A 26,689-nucleotide genomic window follows, 5' to 3' on the forward strand; every position below is an offset into this window, starting at 1 on the left:
ACAGCACCCGCTGGGTTAAAACGTATGTTCACTTTTTAAATCTCTGAATTAAAGTATATTGCATTTTCAAGTTCAAAAATTAAAAATATTATTGCATAAAAATAATGCACTTTTCTTTCTCTTTCCACAAGTTACCTCCAGCAGATTATTAAAGGTAGGTGGAAATTTTATTTAGAGCATGATGAACCCAGCCGTTAGCAGGAAGGCGGCACAACAACGTCAGCGGCGCACCTACAGAGTGAGAAGAGATATTTTCGCTGAGTACGACGATGCTGAGTTACTGAAAAGATTCAGATTGGACCGTGCTGGTATTGTTGCAGTGACTGATATAGTGAGAGACAAGCTGCAAAGTAAAACTGAAAGAAATAGAGCCTTGACCCCTGAGATGGTGGCCATCACATTACGATATTTAGCCACAGGAAAAATGCAACAGTGCAGTTGTGATGATTTTGGAACAACGCAGCCCACTATCAGCCGTGCAATATCACAGACAATTGATGCACTGGCTGACCCAGAAGTAATCTGCCAGTTCGTGGCTTTCCCTCACACCCAGCGTGAAGTGCAGCAAAAACAGGCAGAGTTCATGCAAGTAACTCAGTTTCCCGGTGTTGTGGGAGTGATTGATGGCACTCATATAAGAATTGTGTCCTCCCTCATGTCGATGAACATGTATATGTGAACAGGAAACGCTATCACAGCATAAATGTGCAAGTAGTATTTGATGCTCACTATAAGATTCTTGACATTGTGGCAAGGTGGCCTGGCTCAGTCAACGATGCAAGAATACTAGATAAGTCAGCACTCAAACTGATGTTTGAGAAACAACATGTACCCTGCAGGATGCTACCTTCCCGGGGACAGTGGCTATCCCTGTAAGCAGTGGCTCCTCACTCCTTACCTTCGCCCTCAAACTGTTGCACAAGCTAATTATAACAGGTGGGTTTATTTGTAAATAGTGTTCTGTTAGGTTTAGATATGCTTTGAACGAATCTAGTAGCTTTCTCCCCAGGGCCGCCCTCCCGCGTGTGCCCGCAGCCCCTACAAGAACCGGTCCCTGCCCCCCTTTGGGCACGCTCTCCTCCCAAGGCTAAGTCCCCGGGGCGTGGCCGCCCAAACTAACCCCCTCCTCCCAACAGTTCCAGTACCTTACGATGCAGCCGAGGGGACTGACGCCACCACCACCACTGCCACCACCGCCACAACAAGGGTTATTCAAATGGGGAACATGCTTCAGGTGTTGCCCCAAGATGCCTCAGCCCCGCAGCCCCACTTCCCCATGATAGTGCAGGCAGGGAATGTCATACAGGTGAGAGAGAGAGAGAGAGAGAGAGAGAGAGAGAGAGAGAGAGAGAGAGAGAGAGAGAGAGAGAAAGTTTTTTACATACAGAAAGGAGAGACAGAGATAGAAAATCAATCTTACTACTACTACTACTACTACTACTACTTCTGAGCACCTCCTTCCTCTCAGGTTGTTCCAGCTGACAACACGCAGGTATTAGGGGCAGAAGTCGTTGGAGTTGGTCGGGTCATGCAAGTGGTCGGAGTCCCAGGCTTTCCCCCGACCCCAGCCCCAGACCCCTGCCCCAGCCACCCCTCTCCCTGTGACCCCTGCCCAGTCATCCCTCACCCCCTCCTGCCCCCCTGCGGTGCTGCCAGCGGGGGTGATGGGAGGTGGAGGTGGGCCACACACACCTGGGTTAGCTGTGGCTTGGCTTATCTCCCTCCTCAGCAGGTGAGAGAGAGAGAGAGTGTATATACATCTGTTGTTATTGTATTTATTTGTCTATATTTTCCTTACAGAGTGATTGATTGATTAAATGATATATATTGGTGTTAATATATACAGACAGACTGGTATATAGACATTCTGATATGTGATGGCCAGTCCATGGAGCACAAGGTCTTTGTGGACTAATGAATATTTTACACTAAGGTTTAAGACCAGTGTTTTATTCAGCTATCATGAAAAAAAAAGAAAAAGACAGTACATAATTATTTAGTAAGTAATTCATAACTTTAACCCAATCAAATTATAGATACATGCAAAAAAGAATTATATCAATAACAAAAGTAAATAATAATAATAATAATAATAATAACTATTACAAATTACAAACAATTACATATGTTTATAATAGTAGAGCTGATTACAATTTGAAAACTAATAAATACAATGAATAATTACTTGTTAAGTGTTGTTTTATCAGTAATTTAAAGGAATGTAATGGTTTGTTTTTAACTGTGTCCGAGAGCCGGGTCCAGTGCTTGGTTCCTCGTGAGACGACACTCTGTTGGGCACGGGAGGTTCAGCAGAAGGGTGTCCTCAAGTTACCTGTCTGTCTTAACTGAATATCATGAGCCCGTGTCTCTTGTGTTTGTATTAAGAGCTTTGTATACAAACGCCAAGGTCTGGAATACAGTAATGTCTCCAGTTTCTAGGAGTTTAAGATCCACTGCTATGTTCGGACTTGTTACTGTTTGTCTTATTCCAAATTAGCTTTTTTGGGGCAAGAAATAATTTATGAGTGTAGGTTGCACTAGGAGAAAGAGAGAGAGAGAGAGAGAGAGAGAGAGAGAGAGAGAGAGAGAGAGAGAGAGAGAGAGAGAGAGAGAGAGAGAGAGAGAGAGAGAGAGAGAATGTTTGATATTATTATTATTATTATTATTATTATTATTATTATTATTATTATTATTATTATTATTATTATTATTATTACTGCTACATATTTCTCTCTCTCTCTCTCTCTCTCTCTCTCTCTCTCTCTCTCTCTCTCTCTCTCTCTCTCTCTCTCTCTCTCTCTCTCTCTCTCTCTCTCTCTCTCTCTCTCTCTCTCTCTCTCTCTCTCTCTCTCTCTCTCTCTCTTACAATAATAGTTTTACCCTTCTCTCTCATCCTCTCTCCCACTTCCACTCACTCACTCTCTCCCTCCTTTTGCAGCAAATCCCGAGGATCAACGAGGACATGGTGGACCCAGAGATTGCAGCAGCAGCAAGAGAGAGAGAGAGAAGCAAGAGAGGAGGGAGAGGAAGGAGAGGAGGAGGAGAGAGAGGGAGGCCAGGAGGGAGGCACGTCAGAGAGAGAGGGAGAGGAAGAGGTTGATTCTGTTACAACAACAACTGCAACAACAACAACAGTTAGTCAGTGAGGAGGGGGAGGGGCCGTCCTCTGATGCTGAGGATGAGGTATTGTTCAGGGTAAGTAGTAGTAGTAATGCATCATTTTTAAACTTTCCGAGATAATCTTATTTCAACAGGTAGAGATGAAAAAGTCCTCTAACTGACAAAAAAAAAACATTATCTATTTATTTTGTTATGTAGGCCAGCCAGCCGTGGGGGGGACAAAACTTCAATAAAAGAGACTCTCTGAGGTGTGGCTCCCCAAAATAGAATTGCAAATGGTAGCCAGAATTTACATGAATACTGGAGGGTGCTGTCAGGCCAAACCAGCTCCCCATCTGTGCCTATGCAGTGTCTGGCCAGCCACTAGTGTGTTTTGGGGGCTCAGACCAGCAGATTCCCACTGTTTATTCACTGTTTGTGTTGATGCAATGTCTGGCCAGCCACTTGTGTGTTTTGGGGGCTCAGACCAGCAGATTCCCAGTGTTTATTCACTGTTTGTGTTGATGCAGTGTCTGGCCAGCCACTTGTGTGTTTTGGGGGCTCAGACCAGCAGATTCCCAGTGTTTATTCACTGTTTGTGTTGATTTAGTGTTTGGCCAGCCACTTGTGTGTTTTGGGGGCTCAGACCAGCAGATTCCCACTGTTTATTCACTGTTTGTGTTGATCTAGTGTTTGGCCAGCCACTTGTGTGTATGTAGGGGACTCAGACCAGCAGATTCCCACTGTTTATCCACTGTTTGTGTTGATGCAGTGTTTGGCCAGCCACTTGTGTGTTTTGGGGGCTCAGACCAGCAGATTCCTACTATTTATCCACTGTTTGTGTTGATCTAGTGTTTGGCCAGCCACTTGTGTCTATGTAGGGGATTCAGACCAGCAGATTCCCACTGTTTATCCACTGTTTGTGTTGATCTAGTGTTTGGCCAGCCAGTTGTGTGTTTTGGGGGCTCAGACCAGCAGATTCCCACTGTTTATTCACTGTTTGTGTTGATCTAGTGTTTGGCCAGCCACTTGTGTGTTTTGGGGGCTCAGACCAGCAGATTCTCACTGTTTATTCACTGTTTGTGTTGATCTAGTGTTTGGCCAGCCACTTGTGTGTATGTAGGGGACTCAGACCAGCAGATTCCCACTGTTTATCCATTGTTTGTGTTGATGCAGTGTTTAGCCAGCCACTTGTGTGTATGTAGGGGACTCAGACCAGCAGATTCCCACTGTTTATCCACTGTTTGTGTTGATGCAGTGTTTGGCCAGCCACTTGTGTGTATGTAGGGGACTCAGACCAGCAGATTCCCACTGTTTATTCACTGTTTGTGTTGATGCAGTATTTGGCCAGCCACTTGTGTGTATGTAGCGGACTCAGACCAGCAGATTCCCACTGTTTATCCACTGTTTGTGTTGATGCAGTGTTTGGCCAGCCACTTGTGTGTTTTGGGGGCTCAGACCAGCAGATTCCTACTATTTATCCACTGTTTGTGTTGATCTAGTGTTTGGCCAGCCACTTGTGTTTATGTAGGGGACTCAGACCAGCAGATTCCCACTGTTTATCCACTGTTTGTGTTGATCTAGTGTTTGGCCAGCCATTTGTGTGTTTTGGGGGCTCAGACCAGCAGATTCCCACTGTTTATTCACTGTTTGTGTTGATCTAGTGTTTGGCCAGCCACTAGTGTGTTTTGGGGGCTCAGACCAGCAGATTCTCACTGTTTATTCACTGTTTGTGTTGATCTAGTGTTTGGCCAGCCACTTGTGTGTATGTAGGGGACTCAGACCAGCAGATTCCCACTGTTTATTCACTGTTTGTGTTGATGCAGTATTTGGCCAGCCACTTGTGTGTATGTAGCGGACTCAGACCAGCAGATTCCCACTGTTTATCCACTGTTTGTGTTGATGCAGTGTTTGGCCAGCCACTTGTGTGTTTTGGGGGCTCAGACCAGCAGATTCCTACTATTTATCCACTGTTTGTGTTGATCTAGTGTTTGGCCAGCCACTTGTGTTTATGTAGGGGACTCAGACCAGCAGATTCCCACTGTTTATCCACTGTTTGTGTTGATCTAGTGTTTGGCCAGCCACTTGTGTGTATGTAGGGGACTCAGACCAGCAGATTCCCACTGTTTATTCACTGTTTGTGTTGATCTAGTGTTTGGCCAGCCACTTGTGTGTATGTAGGGGACTCAGACCAGCAGATTCCCACTGTTTATCCATTGTTTGTGTTGATGCAGTGTTTGGCCAGCCACTTGTGTGTATGTAGGGGACTCAGACCAGCAGATTCCCACTGTTTATCCACTGTTTGTGTTGATGCAGTGTTTGGCCAGCCACTTGTGTGTATGTAGGGGACTCAGACCAGCAGATTCCCACTGTTTATTCACTGTTTGTGTTGATGCAGTGTTTGGCCAGCCACTTGTGTGTATGTAGGGGACTCAGACCAGCAGATTCCCACTGTTTATCCACTGTTTGTGTTGATGCAGTGTTTGGCCAACCACTTGTGTGTTTTGGGGGCTCAGACCAGCAGATTCCTACTATTTATCCACTGTTTGTGTTGATCTAGTGTTTGGCCAGCCACTTGTGTTTATGTAGGGGACTCAGACCAGCAGATTCCCACTGTTTATCCACTGTTTGTGTTGATCTAGTGTTTGGCCAGCCACTTGTGTGTTTTGGGGGCTCAGACCAGCAGATTCCCACTGTTTATTCACTGTTTGTGTTGATCTAGTGTTTGGCCAGCCACTAGTGTGTTTTGGGGGCTCAGACCAGCAGATTCTCACTGTTTATTCACTGTTTGTGTTGATGCAGTGTTTGGCCAGCCACTTGTGTGTATGTAGGGGACTCAGACCAGCAGATTCCCACTGTTTATCCATTGTTTGTGTTGATGCAGTGTTTGGCCAGCCACTTGTGTGTATGTAGGGGACTGAGACAAGTTTATTTAATGTTCAGTGACCCGTTTGCAGGCACAGGGGTGTTGACGAGCTGGGTGTGCAGGAGACAGACAATTACAAAGGTTTACAGTTCAAATGGTACATGTATCTTCAAAATACAGATAATAAGTAGATAAATATTGAAATTAATATAGAGTACCATTCTTTATTTAACACTTAACCAAACTTAACCAACATACACACACACGCTAACTCAGACAGTTCCCTAACTACCTTACCATCCCGCAGGAGGCCATGTCGGAGGTGCCGGTGGTGGGGTCGCCAGTTCCGGAGTACGAGGTGGAGGAGGAAAAGGAAGAGGAGGACGAGGAGGAGGCACGGATAAGGAAGAAGAAAAGATTATTACCTGTAGCCCTCCCTCCAGCTGATAAGGGGATATTAAGGAGCCCTTCCTACAGGTGTGTCTGTCTACCTGTGTGTCTCTTTCTATCTCTCCTTTTCATTTTTCCAGTTTCCCATTATTTTCTCCACCCTCTCACTGTCTTTTCTCAGCCTCTCACAACCTATCACACCCTCTCCCAGCTATTCACAGCCACTCACAGCCTCTCTCTCACTCTATCTCATTCCCAGTGTATCCAGACCATTCCAGACTCACCCCAAACTGTCCCAAACTGTTGGGATGGACTTCCAGTCCATCCCAACTTCTCACAGCCTCTTCCAGCCTTTCACAGCCTCTCTCTCTCTCTCTCTCTCTCTCTCTCTCTCTCTCTCTCTCTCTCTCTCTCTCTCTCTCTCTCTCTCTCTCTCTCTCTCTCTCTCTCTCTCTCTCTCTCTCTCTCTCTCTCTCTCTCTCTCTCTCTCTCTCTCTCTCTCTCTCTCTCTCTCTCTCTCTCTCTCATTCCCAATGTATCCAGACCATCCCAGACTCACCCCAAACCATCTCCAAGACTCCCCTTCTCTCTTCCTCTCCTCTCCCTCTCTCTCCCTCCCCTCTCTCACTCTCCTAACTCTCCCCAGGAGAGTCCCCAGTGGTGAGCAGATGGTGATGCTGGAGATGATACTGGCATATTGAGTATTATAATTAGCCATAAACACTTGCTTGCTTACTTTCATGTCTACACAGGTTCGTTCGATGCAAGGAGTTGGCACAGGAGGCGTCCGAGGCTGTGTAGAGCGGCCGTCTGAACCTGGTGCCACAGCTTACTATGTTCAACAGGTGCGTGTGTGTGTGTGTGTGTGTGTGTGTGTGTGTGTGTGTGTGTGTGTGTGTGTTTTGTGTGGTCATTTCACTATCTATCTATCTGTTTAGTTTGTCTCCATCTGTCTGTCTTTCTGTCATTGGTCTGTCTGTCTGTCTGTGTATTGCAATGATTTTTCAGTTATGTATTTTATTTTTTATTCTTGTGTACTTGTGTCTGTCTGTATGTATGTATGTATCAGTCAGTGAGTCAGTCAGTCAGTCACTCAGTTAGTCAGTTAGTCAGTCATTCAGTCAGTCAGTTAGTCAGTCATTCAGTCAGTTAGTGAGTTAGTCAGTTAGTCAGTCTGTCAGTCACTCACACAGTGTTAATCCTCCTCTTCCTCCTCCTCCTCCTCCTCCTCCTCCTCCTCCTCCTCCTCCTCCTCCTCCTCCTCCTCCTCCTCCTCCTCCTCCTCCTCCTCCTCCTCCTCCTCCTCCTCCTCCTCGTCCACCTCCTCCTCCTCCTCCTCCTCCTCCTCCTCCTCCTCCTCCTCCTCCTCCTCCTCCTCCTCCTCCTGTTCCCCACCACCCCTGCCGAGAGGTGAGTGTATGTACGTGTGTGTGTGTGTGTGTGTGTGTGTGTGTGTAGTAATAATAGTAATGCTATGTACATATATAAATACTGTTAATATTATTGATAAAAAATATTGATGATGATGATGATGATGATTCAGTGGTGATTATGAAAATGTGCATTACAATATAGGGTAGATATTATTGTTATTACCTGTGTGTGTGTGTGTGTGTGTGTGTGTGTGTGTGTGTGTGTGTGTGTGTGTGTGTGTGTGTGTGTGTGTGTGTGTATGTGTGTGTGTGAGGAATAATTGAATAATTGAATAATTGATGCTCTCTCCTTTGCTATTCATTATATACATGGACAGATGCCTGAAGGAAGTGTGTGTAAGGGAGGATAAAGAGATCATGCTGGCCTATGCAGACGATGTCGCTGTCGTGACAGGAAGCCAACAAGATCTTCAAGAGGCCATGACAAGATGGAATGATGTTTTAAATAGGGAAGGAATGAGAATGAACAAACAAAAAACTTATTTACTAGTGGACAAGCAACAAGTGATGGTGTGGCTCTGAGCCACTGTAGTAGGGATGTTATGGTTTAAGTGTAGGAAGTTGCAAATGCTCACCTAACAATTGCACCTTAGTAGAAAAACACAAACAGGAAGTTTATGCAAGTTTTTATCCTTATATAAAATGTTGTATTGCATCAAACCTCCATACATTACTGTCTCTATCCAGTATGAGACCGGTGTTCAGGAAGCACAAGCATGTGCTGAATAACAAGAAGCCGGCATTGGTGAAGGTGACAACATTTCATCTATTTATACATACTTTTTATTATTAAAGCTTATCTTATAATTATTTCTGAAGAGATTGACTAATTTTTGTAGTATTTATGACTTAGAACTATGATAAAGCTATGAATTGATATAATTCCTGATTTGTTTTATCTTTTCATTATCCTTCCTTTGTTAATTGAGCATTTTATATTACTTAGCTTAAAAATGCAAGAACGGTTCAGAAGTATCCAACCTTGGGCTAAGGGCCAAAATTATGGTATCATTCAAAATGTCCTTCAAAGAAAGCCCTCTGTAATCCAACACACTTAGCCCATTAATCCTTCCATTTCTCATCAATTTGTTCAACATTCATATTTTTCCCTTATAGGGTTGAACAATTTTCATGGGTTCAGAGCAAAAGGCTTCCTCATTCCTCCCCAAGGTATTCTCGGATGGTAAGCAGGTTTGACTCTGGAGCAAACCTGACCAAGGGCTACTGCCCAAGGCTACAGAGGTTCCTCTCCCTGAGGCTGAATGCACCATGTGAGATGGTTCTGTTATGTGGATGAATGTCATGGTGGATAGCAGTGCCACCACATTCCTACAATCATCCATCACTCCACTGCTCAAACGCTTCTGCAACCAATGATAGGTATGCTGCCACATTCTGCATGGTCTCCTTGGCTCTCAGATAAGGATACTGTCAACAGGTTTGGGATTGCCAAAAAATCATAAGGAGCTATGTCTGAAAAGTCCAGAGAGAGAGAGAGAGAGAAAGAATGAGCAAGAGAAAGAGTAGGATGAAGCAAAGGAAGAGTCAAGAGGGAGGAAGAGAGAGTAGGACAAGAAAAAACAGAACAAATAAATCCCCTACACGTCTTGTCTCCATTCACACAAGCCATGAAAAGCTTGTCCATCCCTGAGTGCTCAGAAGCAGTGTTCCACTGATGATGTGGAAACTTGAGACACCCAATCATTTAATGGGCTTTAGTAGGTTTTGTCACCAGTCTTCTGTGTGTCACTGACTACATTTTGAAATTTTTATCTGTTCTATTTAATTTTGTGTGTATGTACACAATGTTTATGGTCAATAAACTATTTATAAAACTATTTATCTGTGTGAGTAAGATAAAAGCAGTTATTGTTATTATTATTATTATTATTATTATTATTATTATTATTATTATTATTATTATTATTATTACACATTTTCCTCCTTGTATTTAAATATTATTATTATTATTATTATTATTATTATTATTATTATTATCATGAATTGTTCTTGTTTATAAATAAAATACTGTAACTGATTATTATTTTTTTTATCATTCATTTAGACTCTCTCTCTCTCTCTCTCTCTCTCTCTCTCTCTCTCTCTCTCTCTCTCTCTCTCTCTCTCTCTCTCTCTCTCGAATAAAATGACTGGTGAGGAACTCTAATAATTAAAGTGCTAAAAAATCCATTAAACTACGAGAAATAAGACAAATAATTAATGACACACCTAATAACACAAACAAGGAGTAATAAACAAAACTTAAGCCAGAAAACACGAAAAGATAAAACTATCATATAAAGAAATACGAAGTTAAAAAAAAAAATCATGAATATCAAATAAATAACTCACATATAATCAATAAACACGTAAGGAACAGTAAATAAACAATTAAGCCATTCATTGCAAGGGCCACAGTCAGAAAGTGAAAAAAAAAAAAATGCTTAGTTAAATACCGAGGCTAAATAAAACAAGGAATTAGACAAATGACAAATAATTAATAAATACATAAGGAATAATGAATAAACAAAAATTAAGCCAGGAAGACTATTATAATTATTGCAAGGAGACGATATGTATGTATGTATTGTATGTAATTCGAGGTTAAAATGGCTCAAATCTGACCCAACAGCAGGCCATAAGTGAAGGTGTTCCTCAAGGCAGGGAGGGGGGGGGAGCAATGAATAGGGGAGGGGCTATAAACTATTGGGGGGATATTAATTAATGACGCATCCAGTTTAGCGTGTGTGTATATTTCGCGTTGTGATAATTTAAAGGTTTTCTCGCGTTTTTATCTTTATTTATTGATTGATTTTATTTATTTATTTTATTTTTTTGGCAGGTGTTATATTTGTTGAGTGTTTTAAGTAACTGTGGCTCATTGCATCAAAACTCCATTCATTACCTTCGTGGGAAGGTTCAATTTGGCAAGGTTTTATTTCGCATTTTGGGTTTTATAGTAAATTATGCATTTTCTCATATTTTTCTTTGCTGGTATTGTCCCTTCCACGCCATATATGACTGGAAAGTTGGGGGCGCCTTTCCCCCCCCCCCCACCCTCCACTGCTACGTTTTTTTCTTAATCAGTCAGTCAACCAATCAATCAATCCCTTCATGAATCATACCCATTTCCAGGTGTCACCCCCACCCATAGATCTCTCATTCTGTCATGTATGAACAAGTGCTAAGGGCAAGCTGAACAAGTACAAAGGGCAAGCCAGCTGTCTCTTTTAATATTCTTGCCTGAAATAACATTACAAATGAGGGTCTATTAATCATCCATTAAATAATCCATTTTTATTGCTTTCTCATTCTTCTTGCTCTGTGTATTGTTAAATTGGATGGTTATATCATTGTCCCTTCCTGTGTTTTAGTGTGCCATTACCTGTCCTCTCTTCCAGCTGATATTTAGTTTGTACTAAAATAGACTGGCATAACTTTACAATTTATACACAAATAACAACATAAACCAATAATGCATTGATATTATGCATGATAGGAGTGGACATTTCCACTCTACATCATTAATGAATGCATGATGAGACGCACACTATTACAAAGCTAATGAGTTCAATACAAACACTCAATAACAATTTCAATAACTTTATTAAAAATAGCAATCTTTATAAATCATGAAACCAACATCAAATGCACAATAATGCAAACACTTTTTACACACACACTCTTTAATGATATTTCCTAATATACAGTATAATTCCAAACAGAGAGAGAGAGAGAGAGAGAGAGAGAGAGAGAGAGAGAGAGAGAGAGAGAGAGAGAGAGAGAGAGAGAGAGAGAGAGAGAGAGAGAGAGAGAGAGAGAGAGAGAGAGAGAGAGAGAGAGAGAGAGAGAGAGAGAGAGAGTGATGAACTACCTGGGGTCATAAATGCAAAGTACAGGTATCAGTCAGGCAAAGCATAGTGCTTGCCTGTCTCATATGGAATGTAAAAACATGGCTTCATATCATTCCAGACCTGGGATTATGGCCAAAAGTTACCAAGCAGTGCTGAGCAAAATCCAGTAGAGTAATATTCAGTATCATTGAATTACTGACAAAGTAAAGATCATTATGTGCAATGATACTCACTACCTAGGAGCATTTCAGGTTACTACCAAGAGTCTGACCATGCTGGCAGGGATGGTTAGGCTACAACACATTACATACTTCTCCATTCAAATCAGTCAGCTGATTAAATGGTGAGTTAAACCATTTTGATCATCTAAATCATATTAAGGCATTGGATGAGACCTGGACAGCTTGGGTCAACACCATACATAGGTACTCCACTACTCTGTGGGAGACACTTGATTGTGGCAAGAGTCATCACAATACCAAACACCATCCTTGACAAAGCACAGCATGGCCCACTCATCCACAGGAACCAATACAATTTCAAGTCTACATAGACAAAAAAATGTTCATGAATTAAATGCAATATTGTAAGTTTTAAATGTTATGTGGTACCTTAGATAGATGGACAGGTCACTTGAGAAGAGAAAATAAGAAATGTCTTAGGAAGAGTATTTTGTCATATGTATGAATATATATGACTGTATGACATAGATGACTGGTGAAGTAGATTTTGTCCCTTATCAGAGTGGTTGTGTAGCTGAAACAAATTAATGATTATCAAAACAGAGACACATTTGAGCTGATTGGTGAATTACAGTTTCAGAGTGGATACGGCATACACTGGGATGATAAAACTACTGCAGTCATAAAGTAGATGAAAAAATACTGTGGGGAGGAATGTAAAGCAGTAAAATATGCAAAAAGAAAGAAAGAAAGAAAGAAAGAAAGAAAGAGAGAGAGAGAGAGAGAGAGAGAGAGAGAGAGAGAGAGAGAGAGAGAGAGAGAGAGAGAGAGAGAGAGAGAGAGAGAGAGAGAGAGAGAGAGAGAGAGAGAGAGAGAGAGAGAGAGAGAGAGAGAGAGAGAGAGAGAGAGAGAGAGAGAGAGAGAGAGAGAGAGAGAGAGAGAGAGAGAGAGAGAGAGAGAGAGAGAGAGAGAGAGAGAGAGAGAGAGAGAGAGAAGAGAATGATGTGACATGACATCTTTAAGTACAAATGAGTATATAGTAACCATACACTGATACTTGTCCCCTTATACAGTGATAAGTTTACCCAAACACAATGGACACGGATGGAACTTTTGGAGGCTAAAGTGCTCCAGGTGACTGGTGGACTCCATTTCATTGCGGAGGTCCAGGATTCTCTGCACAGTTGGGCTTTTGGTGTCAGTGGAAGTGGTGGCAGTGTGGCAGCAGTAACAGTTTTGGTCTTTCTATGGGCAAGTTCTGTAGGATTCATATTCTGCCTCCTCATGAGGGACATCAGTGTGAAGGGTCAACAGAGCATCAATTCCCTCCTCAGGCAAAGAATGATGGATGCAATTTTCTGTTTCTTGTTGTTGCTCCACCTTTTCAGAGTGCTTGAGGCGCTCGTCAGCCACCTTTCCACTGCTGGTGGGTGTCTCAGACTCACTGGTTCCTGTTCCACATCAAGAGTGTTAGCAGATGCCACTTGTATTTCATCTACTTAGTACATTACATCATTACATAAATAACTGGTGTTATCTGATATTAAAGTGCTAATGAGCAACATGCCACAGAAATCTGTTTATTTCAAGAAAATTATGAAGATAATAATAATGTTTCGTTGCACTTCATAAGATGGCTCAGTTTTTACTACTCACCAACACTGCTAAAGATAGCAACTGGACTCTTAAGGACGCTGCTTATCTTCTCGAGCTGCTGAAGGTCATGATCTGCTTCCTTTTCCTGCACCAGCTTTGATATCAAATCCTGCAGGAAACAACTGTGTTAATTCACATTTTGAATAAATCTAATAGATGAAATTTCACTTACAACACCTTATGTGTCTCTGGTGACTCATGGAGGACAGATACATCACCTGAGAGTAAATGGTCAGTGAAGAAGTTGACCCTTGATCCTGGCTAATCACATTAAGTACATTAAACACTCCTGTTAACTAATAAATGAGGGATAGATTTCTCTGGAAGGTTACATTACACTACTTCCCTGGCATTTGAAAACATTTTGCTCTACATGAACTCATATGGAAGCTTTACTGCAACATTAAATCTCAGCTAGATGCCAGATGGTGTAGCCTCCATCACAGAGCAAGGTAATGATATGAAGGCTTAGTACTTTGGTCAACACCTGAATAAGAACCGTTTGAGATGCAGCAGAGATCACTAACCTGCCAGCAATTGAATAAGAAGTGTGTGAGATGCAGCAGAGATCACTAACCTGCCAGCAATTGAATAAGAAGTGTGTGAGATGCAGCAGAAATCACTAATCTGCCATGACATGAATAAGAAGTGTGTGAGATGCAAAAGAGAGCACTAACCTGCAGAGTGGTTTTGCTTCATTTCCTCTCATTCATGATGGAGGCTGGCAAGGTCTAACTCGCGTTCTCGAGCTTGTTACTTCATCACTCCTCGCTGCAACTGGTAGATGGTGATGTAGTCACCTGAAGAAGGATAAAATTCTTCATTAAAAGACCAAGGAAATGGCATACAGTAAACAGTAAACACTTCCTCCACTTCACTTTTACAGATGATTCAAATGAGCAAAAAAACATGCACACACCGATGGACTCTGTCTTCTCATGCACTACAGCATGCTCAAGCTGCTACTTCCTGTCACTTAGCTCAGCCACCTCCTTCATGCTGCAAGTTAACCTGCTCTCCAGGACCCTGTGAGCCTCCTGCAGTTGTTGCAGCTTCTGTTAAAGCTCAGTTCCTCCCAATCCTGTTGTTTCTCCTGATAAAACAATAAGTTTGTTTCTCTCAACTTTTCTTAATACAGCCTCAATAAACAAATCCAATAACAATGCTTTTATTTTGTTATTAATTCAAAAAATTGAGCAACAGTGAGGAAAAATTATTTGCTTTATTATTAGAGAATATAAACTTTCTTACCTTTTGGTTCAGTTATGACATCTTCAGACAACTTTTCATGAGCAAGAGATTCTCCCAGCAGTTTGTTATACTTATCCCTCTCACAGTCTAGCTGAACCTGAAGACTGCTGCACTCACTCTCCAACCTGCTAACCTCAGATGTCAGTGTAGCCACTTGACCCAGCAATTTCCCTTGGTATCTGTACCTGGAGGTGAAAAATTGATGCAACAGAGGGCCAGACAAGAATGACCAATGGAAGTAATTAGACGTAATGTAAGAAGTGGGTATAAGACTAAGGGAAATAGAAGGGCAATGGAGAGAGGGTTAGATGCACCAGAAATGTCTGTGGAGCCAGGAAAAATTTTAACTTGTAACAGAGATAACTAAGAGCAACTGTGAATGAATAAATGTGATGTGGCCTCCACCCATGACTGGGAAAATGCAAAAGCAGCACCTCAGACACCAGGACCATGATGACTGGCAGCTCCCAAAATTAGCTGCTGGCTTTTGTACTCCTAGTCACCACAGGAGGCTCATCCACAGCTAATCCTATCAGCTGATCATCTTGGGTGAAGTAATTGTTTATCAGTCTGGCTGTTGAGTCCTGATGCAGAGATGTGTGTGTGTGTGTGTGTGTGTGTGTGTGTGTGTGTGTGTGTGTGTGTGTGTGTGTGTGTGTGTGTGTGTGTGTGTGTGTGTGTGTGTGTGTGTGTGTGCACTTTGGAAAGCCTCCCTCCAAGGAGAATGTCAGTTTGATATACAAATATATATTCATGTGGATGGTAGCTCACATTTAGCTTCTGAGTTCTCACATGAAGACATGCCATCCTTGTCTTTTTCCTCTGAGGGAGTGACTTTATACTCTGTGATAAGTGCATGCAGCTCACTATTCTGTCTTGTGACGTTTTTGATTTCTATCTGTGAAAGACACAAGAAGGCAGTAAGTTAACTTGTTTAACATGCCACATCATTTTATATATATTATGCCAAGTTTAAACAGGAAAGCCTCACCAGAAGCATCAACTAAAGACCAAAGTGATTAACAAATCTTTCACTTTACCACCCTTAATGACAAAAGCTGCTGATGTAGCATCCCATCCATATCCTGCATTTTTACACCTTCATGATTCCATTAGATTACATTAGATTACATTAGAACAGTATGTGACCAATGACGTCTCCATTCTACATTGCCATGACAAGAATACAGGGCTTTACTGAACATAAACCAAGGACGCCTCCATTCTACATTGCCATGACAAGAATACGGGGCTTTACTGAACATAAACCAAGGACGCCTCCATTCTACATTGCCATGACAAGAATACAGGGCTTTACTGAACATAAACCAATGACGCCTCCATTCTACATTGCCATGACAAGAATACAGGGCTTTACTGAACATAAACCAAGGATTCCCTCCTCCTCTCTCTAAGGGTTAGGGTTCTCTCAACAGTTACAGCGTGGTGTGAGAGATGCAGTGCTGTCAAGGCTTTACTATTTACAGGAAGCAACACACCAATAAATAAATGTTACTTTGGAAATGAAACTGAATAATCAAAGGCTTTATATCTCATGAACTTCCCTTCTTTAATAAACTGTCTTCAAGCTGACAGACTCCAGTAGTATTGCATCTTAGGAATATTCTACAGCTGATTTCATAATAACTGCTCTCTAAAACTGACTACATGCCTCCTTCCCTGCCTCCTACAGACTCTACTCAACAATTGTTGCTATTCTGTTCATGCTGGTGTGACAGTTAACCAGTATATTAATTCCTTAGTTATGTACACTCTAGAATGGTGGTTCATTTTATCTACCAGTGATTTGAATTCCCAGCTTCTAAGTATTACATTATTATTTGTTGATTGGTACCATTTGTATGCAATCAGAGAAAGATTTCAATATAAAAACATATCCATGTTACTGTTACCTTTCAGAATGTAAACCAAAATGAAAGCTATGTAAATTCTTACTTTAGATTATGTTGTCATTTCATTGAATGATGTAATTTCTTGGTTCTTGTGCTTCTTCAAATGCAGTCCCTTGTCTGGTTTCTCTGTCAATTCTAATTTCTTATTGCTCTGTGGAAAAACAAAGTGCAAATGTTTAGGATGAACTGATTCAATAATATTGCTTTCACAATTTCAATATTGTTCACAATTTCTGCAGGAAGTTTACTCCATATATTTACTATACGATTAAAGAAAAAATGTTTGGCCTTGTGGGATTTAAAACGTTTGGGTATAATCTTGAATCTATTATTTCTTGTTAGGTAGAATGAAGGAGGAGGAGGAGGAGGAGGAGGAGGAGGAGGAGGAGGAGGAGGAGGAGGAGGAGGAGGAGGAGGAGGAGGAGGAAGGAGGAGGAGGAGGAGGAGGAGGGAGAAACAAAGATAGGAGGGAAGGAAGAAAGGAAGAAAAGGGAATAAGAGAGAGAGAGAGAGAGAGAGAGAGAGAGAGAGAGAGAGAGAGAGAGAGAGAGAGAGAGAGAGAGAGAGAGAGAGAGAGAGAGAGAGAGAGAGAGAGAGAGAGAGAGAGAGAGAGAGAGAGAGAGAGAGAGAGGAGTTGGTAAGGAAAATTATTACAATGGTCCAAGGTGAAGAACAGGGACTGGAATGAGAAGTGGAAGAAGCATATAGAATTGGAAAATATAGTGAAGGAGGTAAAAGACCATTAAAAGTGAGAATGAGATCCCAAGTTACAGTAAAGGAGATCCTAGTGAGAACTGGGAAGCTGGCTGAAAATTCAGAATACAAGAATATTTGGGTAAAAAAGAGATATGAACTTGGAAGAAAGGGAAAAAGAGAAGGATCTGAGGAATGAAGCCAAGCAAAAAAAACGAGAGAAGTACAGAGACCGAGAAGCAGAAATTTTATTGGAGGGTACTAGATATGAAACTAAGGAAATGGTATATTCAGGAAAGGGAACAAGAAATGAAAGAACCACAACAGCAGACAGACAAATTGCATGTGGTGGGAGAAGTAGTATATTAAGAGTAATATATACAAAACGAACTTCATGTAAACAAATAAAATTTTCAGAAAACTTGTCACACAAAACCTTATTAACAACTCACCTTCTCCTTCTGCGGCATTTCCTTCCTTCTTATCTTTCTCCTTTCCTTCTCCATCTTCCTCCTCCTCCTCCTCCTCCTCTCCTTCCTCTTTCTTTCCACCTTCCTCCTCCTCTTGTGACTCTTAACTCTCTTCCTCCTCGTCCTCCTCTTCCCCTGTGCTTCCCTCCTCTGAAAGAAAAGACTTGTTTAAAAAGCAAGCAAATATAGTAGTAATAGTAAAAAAAAGTCAATGAAATGAAAGTTTATACACATATGAAATTAGTGAAAATTTGACACCAAACATTCTCTATCTGTAACATTACATCAGAATGACGAGAACACAAGATATGAAAAGTGAAAGGGAATGATGTATATAACAAAGAAAAACATTGTATAATGACATATGACAGGAAAATAATCTTGTATACTTGTCCCTTAAATACTTGCTTCCTTGTATATTAACTCCCAAAATGCTCATTCCTTGTACTCTCATTTTCAAAACACCTCTTCCTTATATATTGTCACTCAAACACTCCTTTCTTGTACACTTATTCCCAAATCATTCCTGTCTTCCTGTATTCTCATTCTCCAAACACTCCTGCCTCTGCACACCCAGTTCCTCAAAACATTTCTTCATTGTTTACTCATTCCCCAAACACACCAACTTTCTTGTATACTTAGCTCTCAAAAGATGCATTTTTAAACATCCATAACTCCTTTTATTTTCATTCCCCAAACACTCCTGGCTGTGCACACTCCAGCACGTTAACACCACACACACATTCACACTCTTAATATCATCTGTCAGCCCCTAGTGGAAAGGGACAATCTTGTGGCCCACCATACTACACCTCAGGAGGTCAGACACAGCATTCAGTTAACAAAAAATCACATTAACACCCACTCCCCACAGAACATAGTAACACAAAATCAGATTAACACTCACCCCAACGTCACATTCACAAGACAAGTTCTCATCCCACAGCCGTAAACTGTTTGCGGCCACCTACGAGGACCTTGCCAAGAAGATGCTTGCCTACACAACCCCAACGGACACAGCTCTGTACCGGCGCATCCCGGCTAACACGACAGGCCTCGCCAGCATCCTCTTCTTCATCGAGCGACTCCAGAGGTGCTACATACCCGCGGGGGAGAAGCCTGTTAGCATGGGAGTTGCTGCTGGCTGGTACATGTTGTCAGCTCTCCTACAACAAGGTGAGGACCTGTTGAGGTGTAAGACTGGTCAGTTCAAGTGTTGGAGCTAGCCATTCAACCAACTAGCCAATCAATCAGTCACTCAGCTAGTCAGTCAGTCAGTCAGTCAGTCATTCCATTTTGGCCATAAGTCACTGTTTACTTAATCAATCCCTCCTAAGACACTGCACTTTTTTCAGATTATAGAGCTGATAGGTCTCGGTAGGGGGTTGACAGGCCTTGGTGGGGCTTGAGAGCGCCTTGGTGGGGGCTGACAGGGTTTGGTAGGGCTTGGCAGGGGTGACAGCAAAGGCTTCTGTTTAAAATCTCACATCTCAAGCCACCTCATTACTTGAGAGGTAACAAAGGGCTTGGCAGAGCTTGACAGGGATTGGTAGAGGTGACAGGGGCAGGCAGGACTGACAGGGGATGACCTAACCTAACCTAACTTAACCTGACCTGACCTAACCTAATGTAAGCTAACTTAACCTAACCTAACGTAACCTAACTTAACCTAACGTAAATTATTCTAGACTAACCTGACCTGACGTAACCTAACCTGACCTAACTTTGATGAACTGAAGCCAACCTAACTCAGCCGAACTAACCTAACCAAATCTAATTATATAGAAATAAATAAATAAAATAATAAAAATAAATAGAAAAAAAAAACACATGATTCAGGATTCTGAAGCAAACCAAAACAATAGATAAAAAATTGTAATAAATAAATAAATAAACAAATATATCAGAGGAAAAGAAGAAAAACAGTCTTACAGGTGTTTTTGAGGTACTATGGCACATGGTACACTGCCAGGCCCTTGTACTGCACCATTAACACCACAATGTACACTGACATGGTACTGCAACAGTGGGAGTCTTGCAAGTTGATTCACCACTCTTGGAAATCGTTTAGGAGGTCTAGGAACATCACAGTTAGGTTAAGTTTTTGTGCTACAGTTTAAAGTTACAGTGATGCATGGTACAGTGGTTTATGGTGTAGGTAGACAAGGCCTTCCTGCACCACTAGCACCATAGGGTACAGTGCTGTGGTATAGTGACATGAAGAAATTAAGAAAACAAACTGAAGATTCATTTACCTGCCAGACCCAAGGCATACATTTATACTTTTATCATTACAGGTAGAAATCTATATATACAGAGAAACATGACATGTATGTATGTATGAAATATGTATGAACAGTATATTGGCATATAAATAAGCGTAGGTGAGGAGAAATTAATATTGTCAGTCTGGGATGACAGAGAGGGAGGGGATGGAGATGCAGGCATAGGTGACGCTGACTAACACAAAGTATCTTATTTAACTACAGACTAGGATTATCGGGCTGGGATGTGAATAGTAGATGTGTAAATGAATAATTCACCTATGGGCGTGAATGAGAAGAAACAATGAAAAAAAGAAGGGCACCGATGTTTTGGTGAGGGCGGGGAAAGGAAGGAAAAATATGGAAAAATTATCTTGTTATTTTTCGTACTATAGACACATTTTTACATGCACAGGAACTCAGGGTACATGTATCAATGTATAATCTATGTATGAACGCAGTATAGATGTATAAATAAGCGTATCAGGGAAGAAATAAGGAAAAATGTTAGCGACAAGGCGGTTGTTTGGTGTCGGATGGTGGGGAGAGGGGTCCAAACACGTACTATCAATCTCACTGACAGCTTGGACTATCACGGTAATACATTCATGGCAGATGTATGGGTGTATAAACTATCTATACACGCAGTATGGCGGTAATAATAAGCGCAGGAGATAAGAAAACTGAAAAAAAAAACGAATGAAGAGAGGGCCAAGTTGGTGACAGGCAGCGGAGAGAGAGAGAGAGAGAGAGAGAGAGGGAGAGAGGGAGGCGGACATTGAAGAACCACTAATGTCACTACTATCTTGGACTATCAGGGTGATAAGTGCAGGGTGAGCATGTGTGACTATTACCTTCGCGATCTCTGAAGGCATCAGCTTGCAGCGTCTTCACAACCTGTATTTCGTCAATCTCTTGCTTGTTGGTGGTCTGCACGGAGGACCTGAGCCCATCAAAGACAGTCTTCGTAAATGTCTTGATCTTTTACGTTACGGCCTGTTTTTTTTTTACCTGACCTTGACCTGCAGGCTTACATGGCTCTACAGGCTAGGGGAAGGCCTGGGACACATGTCTGGCGGGTCAGGCTAGGGCTGGGTGCAGGCTGGGAGACAAGATTCGCTATTATACTTTTCGATCACTGGAATGAACCGAGTAGCTGCGCGCGCGCGCGCCATGACGTCACTAGGAAGATGCCAGATTTGTTTCACTCCCCTGGTCTGGCACTGTAGGGCTCTATGTGGCACTGTACGCACTCACACACCTTATACACGTAATACACACCTGCACACGAAGCACCATCACTTATGGCATTGTGACACTAGAGAAGAGGCCTGTACACAAACACACATAGACACACACACACATACACATATTCAGCCACACACACGTACATAAAGAATCAGAGTCTTTCACTCATTCAATTAAGAAAAAAAAAACCCAGACTGTTCGCCACTCAAAAAACATCATAATATTTTTTCAGTGGCACTGCGGCATTGTGAAGCCACCATGCAAAATATTTACACTCGTATTATAAAAAAAAAAAAAAAAACTGGAGGGTTCATTAGAGAGAGAGAGAGAGAGAGAGAGAGAGAGAGAGAGAGAGAGAGAGAGAGAGAGAGAGAGAGAGAGAGAGAGAGAGAGAGAGTTAGGTTTCATAATTAGATGGAAAAGAATCTGTTCTGAAAAATGAGAAACAGATTCAGAGAGAGAGAGAGAGAGAGAGAGAGAGAGAGAGAGAGAGAGAGAGAGAGAGAGAGAGAGAGATTAAATTGATATATGAGGCGCGCGGCGCAACAACGACGTAACCGAGAAATGGAAGTTTCGAGAAAAACGCGCTCAAAGTTAAACACTGATTGCGCACAAAAGGATACCCTTAAATAAGTAAGTATTATACATCATTTGAAAGGTCTTGGGTAGTTCTGTTTGGGGATGTAGGTTTCGAAGTGATAGGTGACGATTTTGGGTGGATGACTTACGCGTTAATTAACGCGTATACCGTAGGTAATAATTTTTTTTCCCGATATTGTTTTCATTTGTTAATAATGTGTTAGAGCCTAGTACACATAGTATTAGGTGAAAGTTTCATGAAGATTGGTACATAAATAAATTTTTTATGAATTTTTTTCCGAGCGTAAAAAATAAAACTTACTCATTACCGGCACGTTATTACTCCTACCATAACTTTGACGTCCTGCTATGACTAACAGTGTGTAATGCTGATAATTTTATGTTTGTGCATGCATTCTGGTAAGTATTAATGGAAAGCCGCTATGTCAAGAACATTATGAAGAAACGAATTTTTTTTTTTTTTTTTTTGTATTCAATGAATATAGTTGGCTCTCATCCTTTACACTGGCTTGAGACAGTTAAGTTGATTACCAGGATACGTCTGTTTGATCCTGGCAATGCCCTTAGCGGATTTACCAACCCTTTAAATCCCCCTTCAACCCACTAAGTCGGGTTGACTGGGGATTTAAAAAACTTACGTAAGGCTGGTGGCCACAGCAGGATGCTGTGACACTTTCGTCTGCACTCTAGTAGCCATAGTTGCGTAAAGAGTCACGAGAAAGGTAGCGTGCGTCTGTGCTCGGGCGTGTTAAAGGGCAGAGTGGATGAGCACATGGTGAGTGTGTTGTCACCATGGCAACGGCGCTGGTAAACATGGCAGCGGTGCTGTGATTGGCTCGCCCGCGCCGGGCGGCTGCAACCGCGCCGCTGATTGGCCATACGCACGTGAGGCTGGGAGGAGCAGGTTGCGTCGTTGTTGTACCGCTTTCGAGATGTTAGTCCAGAGAAATTTTCTCCGCACTACGCTCGACTTTGAGCCTTAGTACAGGTGCTTAGATGGTCGAATATGACTTGGCCGACATCACCACGAGACTTTTACACCCTTCTACCACACGGAGCAGGCAAAAACACGGTTACGTCGTTGTTGTACGTACGTCGTTGTTGTACCGCGCGCCTCATATGTTAATAATTTCTTTTCATCAAAATAAAGAAACGGATGAATAAATAAATAAATAATTATAGAGAGAGAAGAGAAATATAATAATAATAATAATAATAATAATAATAATAATAATAATAATAATAATAACAATAATAATAATGTGTGTGTGTGTGTGTGTGTGTGTGTGTGTGTGTGTGTGTGTGTAGTGAAGTCTGGGTGGGTGAGTGTATGTCAGGAATGATGACAGGTCAGGTGTGTTCTTTGTGTCCTGGTGAGATGAGGTCAAGTGAAGTCAGTGTGTGCCAGGAAGGTTGTGTCCACACAACATACATACATGAACAAGATTACAGTACACTACATGCATATAAATACTAATTGCTGTACTCACCAATCACTGACTCTTGATGTGGTGATGTGGTGGTGATGTTCTATTTCACTGGGGCAGGACAGGAGGTGGTGGTGTGGTGATGTGGTGATGCAATGATGTGATGTTAGTGGTGCTCTGTTCATTCACCAAGCAAGACAGGAAGTGTAATGGTGGTGTGGTGGTGCATAACACTGTCTTCACCACATCTGCCAAAACAATACAAGATAAACATTAATGACTTACAATGAAAAACAAGATGGAGATAGACAAATTAGGAAAGAAATAGGTTTCTATAGAGTATTACTGTGTGTGTGTGTGTGTGTGTGTGTGTGTGTGTGTGTGTGTCACTAATTTCTATCTCTTTCTCTCTCTCCTGAGAACTATTTCATATTGCTGTACATCAACATGAAATATCACCACACAAGCCTCTCTCTCTTTCTCTGCACCTCACAACACAACACAACACTTTATCACACTAATCAGTAAACAATACCAAAAGCTCCCCTTCTGCAGGCCTGACTCCTCCCTTTCATTCAGACCCTTTCTTTCCCTCTCTCTCAGCTTGCCCGCCTTCGTATCTGCGTCTATATTTACTCTTGATTCAAGTATACAACTCTACACCATACTGACCTATAGGTACAGTGCAAATAGCTTTTCTTCCTCCCTGTTTTTCCTGTCTCTCTGCCTGTCTGCCTCTTTCTCCCTCTCTACTGACTCATGGCTCAAAGATACAAGTCTAATTAAGCTTTGAACCTCTCTGTCTCTACAATATCATAAAACCTCAACACTCCAAACCAAACCAACCCTGCCAACACCTACCTGTCTCTCTGCCTCAGTCAGTCAGTCAGTCAGTCAGTCAGTCAGTCAGTCAGTCAGTCAGCCATTCAACCAGCCAGCTAGCCATTCAACCAACCAGCCAATCAATCAGTCACTCAGCTAGTCAGTCAGTCAGTCAGTCAGTCAGTCAGTCAGTCAGTCAGTCAGTCAGTCAGCCAGTCAGTCAGCCATTCAACCAGCCAGCTAGCCATTCAACCAACTAGCCAATCAATCAGTCACTCAGCTAGTCAGTCAGTCAGTCAGTCAGTCAGTCAGTCAGTCAGTCAGTCAGTCAGTCAGTCAGTCAGCCATTCAACCAGCCAGCTAGCCATTCAACCAACCAGCCAATCAATCAGTCACTCAGCTAGTCAGTTAGTCAGTCAGTCAGTCAGTCAGTCAGTCAGTCAGTCAGTCAGTCAGTCAGTCAGCCATTCAACCAGCCAGCTAGCCATTCAACCAACCAGCCAATCAATCAGTCACTCAGTTAGTCAGTCAGTCAGTCAGTCAGTCAGTCAGTCAGTCAGTCAGTCAGTCAGTCAGTCAGTCAGTTAGCCATTCAACCAGCCAGCTAGCCATTCAACCAACCAGCCAATCAATCAGTCACTCAGCTAGTCAGTCAGTCAGTCAGTCAGTCAGTCAGTCAGTCAGTCAGTCAGTCAGTCAGCCATTCAACCAGCCAGCTAGGCATTCAACCAACCAGCCAATCAATCAGTCACTCAGCTAGTCAGTCAGTCAGTCAGTCAGTCAGTCAGTCAGTCAGTCAGTCAGTCAGCCAGTCAGTCAGCCATTCAACCAGCCAGCTAGCCATTCAACCAACTAGCCAATCAATCAGTCACTCAGTCAGTCAGTCAGTCAGTCAGTCAGTCAGTCAGTCAGTCAGTCAGTCAGCCATTCAACCAGCCAGCTAGCCATTCAACCAACCAGCCAATCAATCAGTCACTCAGCTAGTCAGTTAGTCAGTCAGTCAGTCAGTCAGTCAGTCAGTCAGTCAGTCAGTCAGTCAGTCAGCCATTCAACCAGCCAGCTAGCCATTCAACCAACCAGCCAATCAATCAGTCACTCAGTTAGTCAGTCAGTCAGTCAGTCAGTCAGTCAGTCAGTCAGTCAGTCAGTCAGTCAGTTAGCCATTCAACCAGCCAGCTAGCCATTCAACCAACCAGCCAATCAATCAGTCACTCAGCTAGTCAGTCAGTCAGTCAGTCAGTCAGTCAGTCAGTCAGTCAGTCAGTCAGTCAGTCAGTCAGTCAGTCAGTCAGCCATTCAACCAGCCAGCTAAACATTCAACCAACCAGCTAATCAATCAGTCACTCAGCTAGTCAGTCAGTCAGTCAGTCAGTCAGTCAGTCAGTCAGTCAGTCAGTCAGCCATTCAACCAACCAGCTAGCCACCCAACTAGCTAACCAGCCAGTCAATCAGTCACTCAGCCAGCCAGTCAGTCAGTCAGTCAGTTAGTAAGCCAGCCAGCAAGCCAGCCAGCCAGCCAGCCAGTCAGTCAGTCAGTCAGTCAGTCACTCAGCCAGCGAGTCAGCCGGCCAGCCAGTCAGTTAGTTCTGTGGGCCTGTGTATGGTTCTGGTGTGCCTCTGTTTGGTTTGTGTTAGGTTCAGCTAGCCCTCTGTTTGGTCTCTGGGCCATAGATGCAGCAAGACCGGTTCAAAATTCCAAGCACTGACGCACTGCACAGACTACCACCTCATGCCTGCTTGGTGTGAAAGAGTCTGCTGGGACAAATGACCTACACAGCAACTTGTATCAGTCCCCCAGATGTGTTCCTGGAAGCTCAGTGTTATGGATGCAGTGTGACATGCTGACTTAGGGAAGGCTGTCTGTCGTGGCTGCACCTTGCTGTGGCTAAGAAAAGGCTGTGTTTGTTTGAAGTGCTGTACTGGTCATGCTGGGAAGTGTACAGGCCACCATTAGTAGTAGAAATGTTGCACTAGAATGAAATTAGTTGGGAAATGTAATGCATAATTATTGGCAGGGAAAAGATGGTGACAGGGATGCTGGGACGTGCTTCACTGTACACCGTGGTGGCCGCCCCTTGGTGCTTGGCGGTACCTTATAGGGCATCAAGGGGCAGTTATTGTAGTCTCATCTTACAGCAAAACAAGTAAAAGAAAAAAAATAGTAATAATAATAATAATAAAAAAAAATTTTTATCATTGTCTTGATGAGCACAAATCTTTCCCTGCCAATACATAAACAGCACATTTTTTTCACTAAATTTCACCATTGTAGTACACATTTATACTAGTAATGATGACCTGTAGACTTTCCAGGCATGACAACACTTGAAACACAACCATTTTGTTAGCTACAGCATAGAGCAGCCACCAGACAGCCTTCCCCCACGTCAGCATGTCACACACTGAATCTGTCAGTCTGCTTTCAAGAACACATGAGGGACTAACAGGAGTTGCCATGTACTTAATTTCCTGCAGATTCTTTCACACCAAGGAGTAGCAAGTTGGAAGTCTGTGATTGTAA

General features: G+C 42.4%; 3 long non-coding RNA genes across 5 annotated transcripts; 1 reads left to right on the forward strand and 2 right to left on the reverse strand.

Moving 5' to 3' along the window:
* Positions 1 to 165: 165 nt before the first annotated feature.
* LOC135105257 (uncharacterized) lies at positions 166 to 8,681 on the forward strand. 2 transcript variants are annotated; one of them, XR_010270779.1, is made up of 7 exons: positions 166 to 936; positions 1,137 to 1,306; positions 1,469 to 1,732; positions 2,939 to 3,195; positions 6,273 to 6,442; positions 7,108 to 7,200; positions 8,106 to 8,681. It is a non-coding gene; the product is annotated as an uncharacterized LOC135105257 (long non-coding RNA). The 2 variants fall into 2 exon arrangements; XR_010270778.1 differs by having other exon boundaries at positions 168 to 936; positions 7,108 to 8,681.
* LOC135105258 (uncharacterized) lies at positions 6,443 to 6,769 on the reverse strand. The gene is made up of 2 exons (XR_010270780.1): positions 6,687 to 6,769; positions 6,443 to 6,655 (listed from the first exon to the last, which is right to left on the reverse strand). It is a non-coding gene; the product is annotated as an uncharacterized LOC135105258 (long non-coding RNA).
* Positions 8,682 to 13,057: 4,376 nt separating the features above from the next.
* Positions 13,058 to 21,173, reverse strand: LOC135105255 (uncharacterized). 2 transcript variants are annotated; one of them, XR_010270776.1, is made up of 10 exons: positions 20,926 to 21,173; positions 18,715 to 18,991; positions 17,790 to 17,957; positions 16,688 to 16,795; positions 15,503 to 15,629; positions 14,732 to 14,916; positions 14,400 to 14,573; positions 14,158 to 14,280; positions 13,481 to 13,589; positions 13,058 to 13,275 (listed from the first exon to the last, which is right to left on the reverse strand). It is a non-coding gene; the product is annotated as an uncharacterized LOC135105255 (long non-coding RNA). The 2 variants fall into 2 exon arrangements; XR_010270777.1 differs by lacking the exon at positions 16,688 to 16,795.
* Between the last annotated feature and the right edge of the window lie 5,516 nt (positions 21,174 to 26,689).

This window comes from Scylla paramamosain, chromosome 11 (assembly GCF_035594125.1).
Source record: "Scylla paramamosain isolate STU-SP2022 chromosome 11, ASM3559412v1, whole genome shotgun sequence".
Lineage (NCBI taxonomy): Eukaryota > Metazoa > Arthropoda > Malacostraca > Decapoda > Portunidae > Scylla > Scylla paramamosain.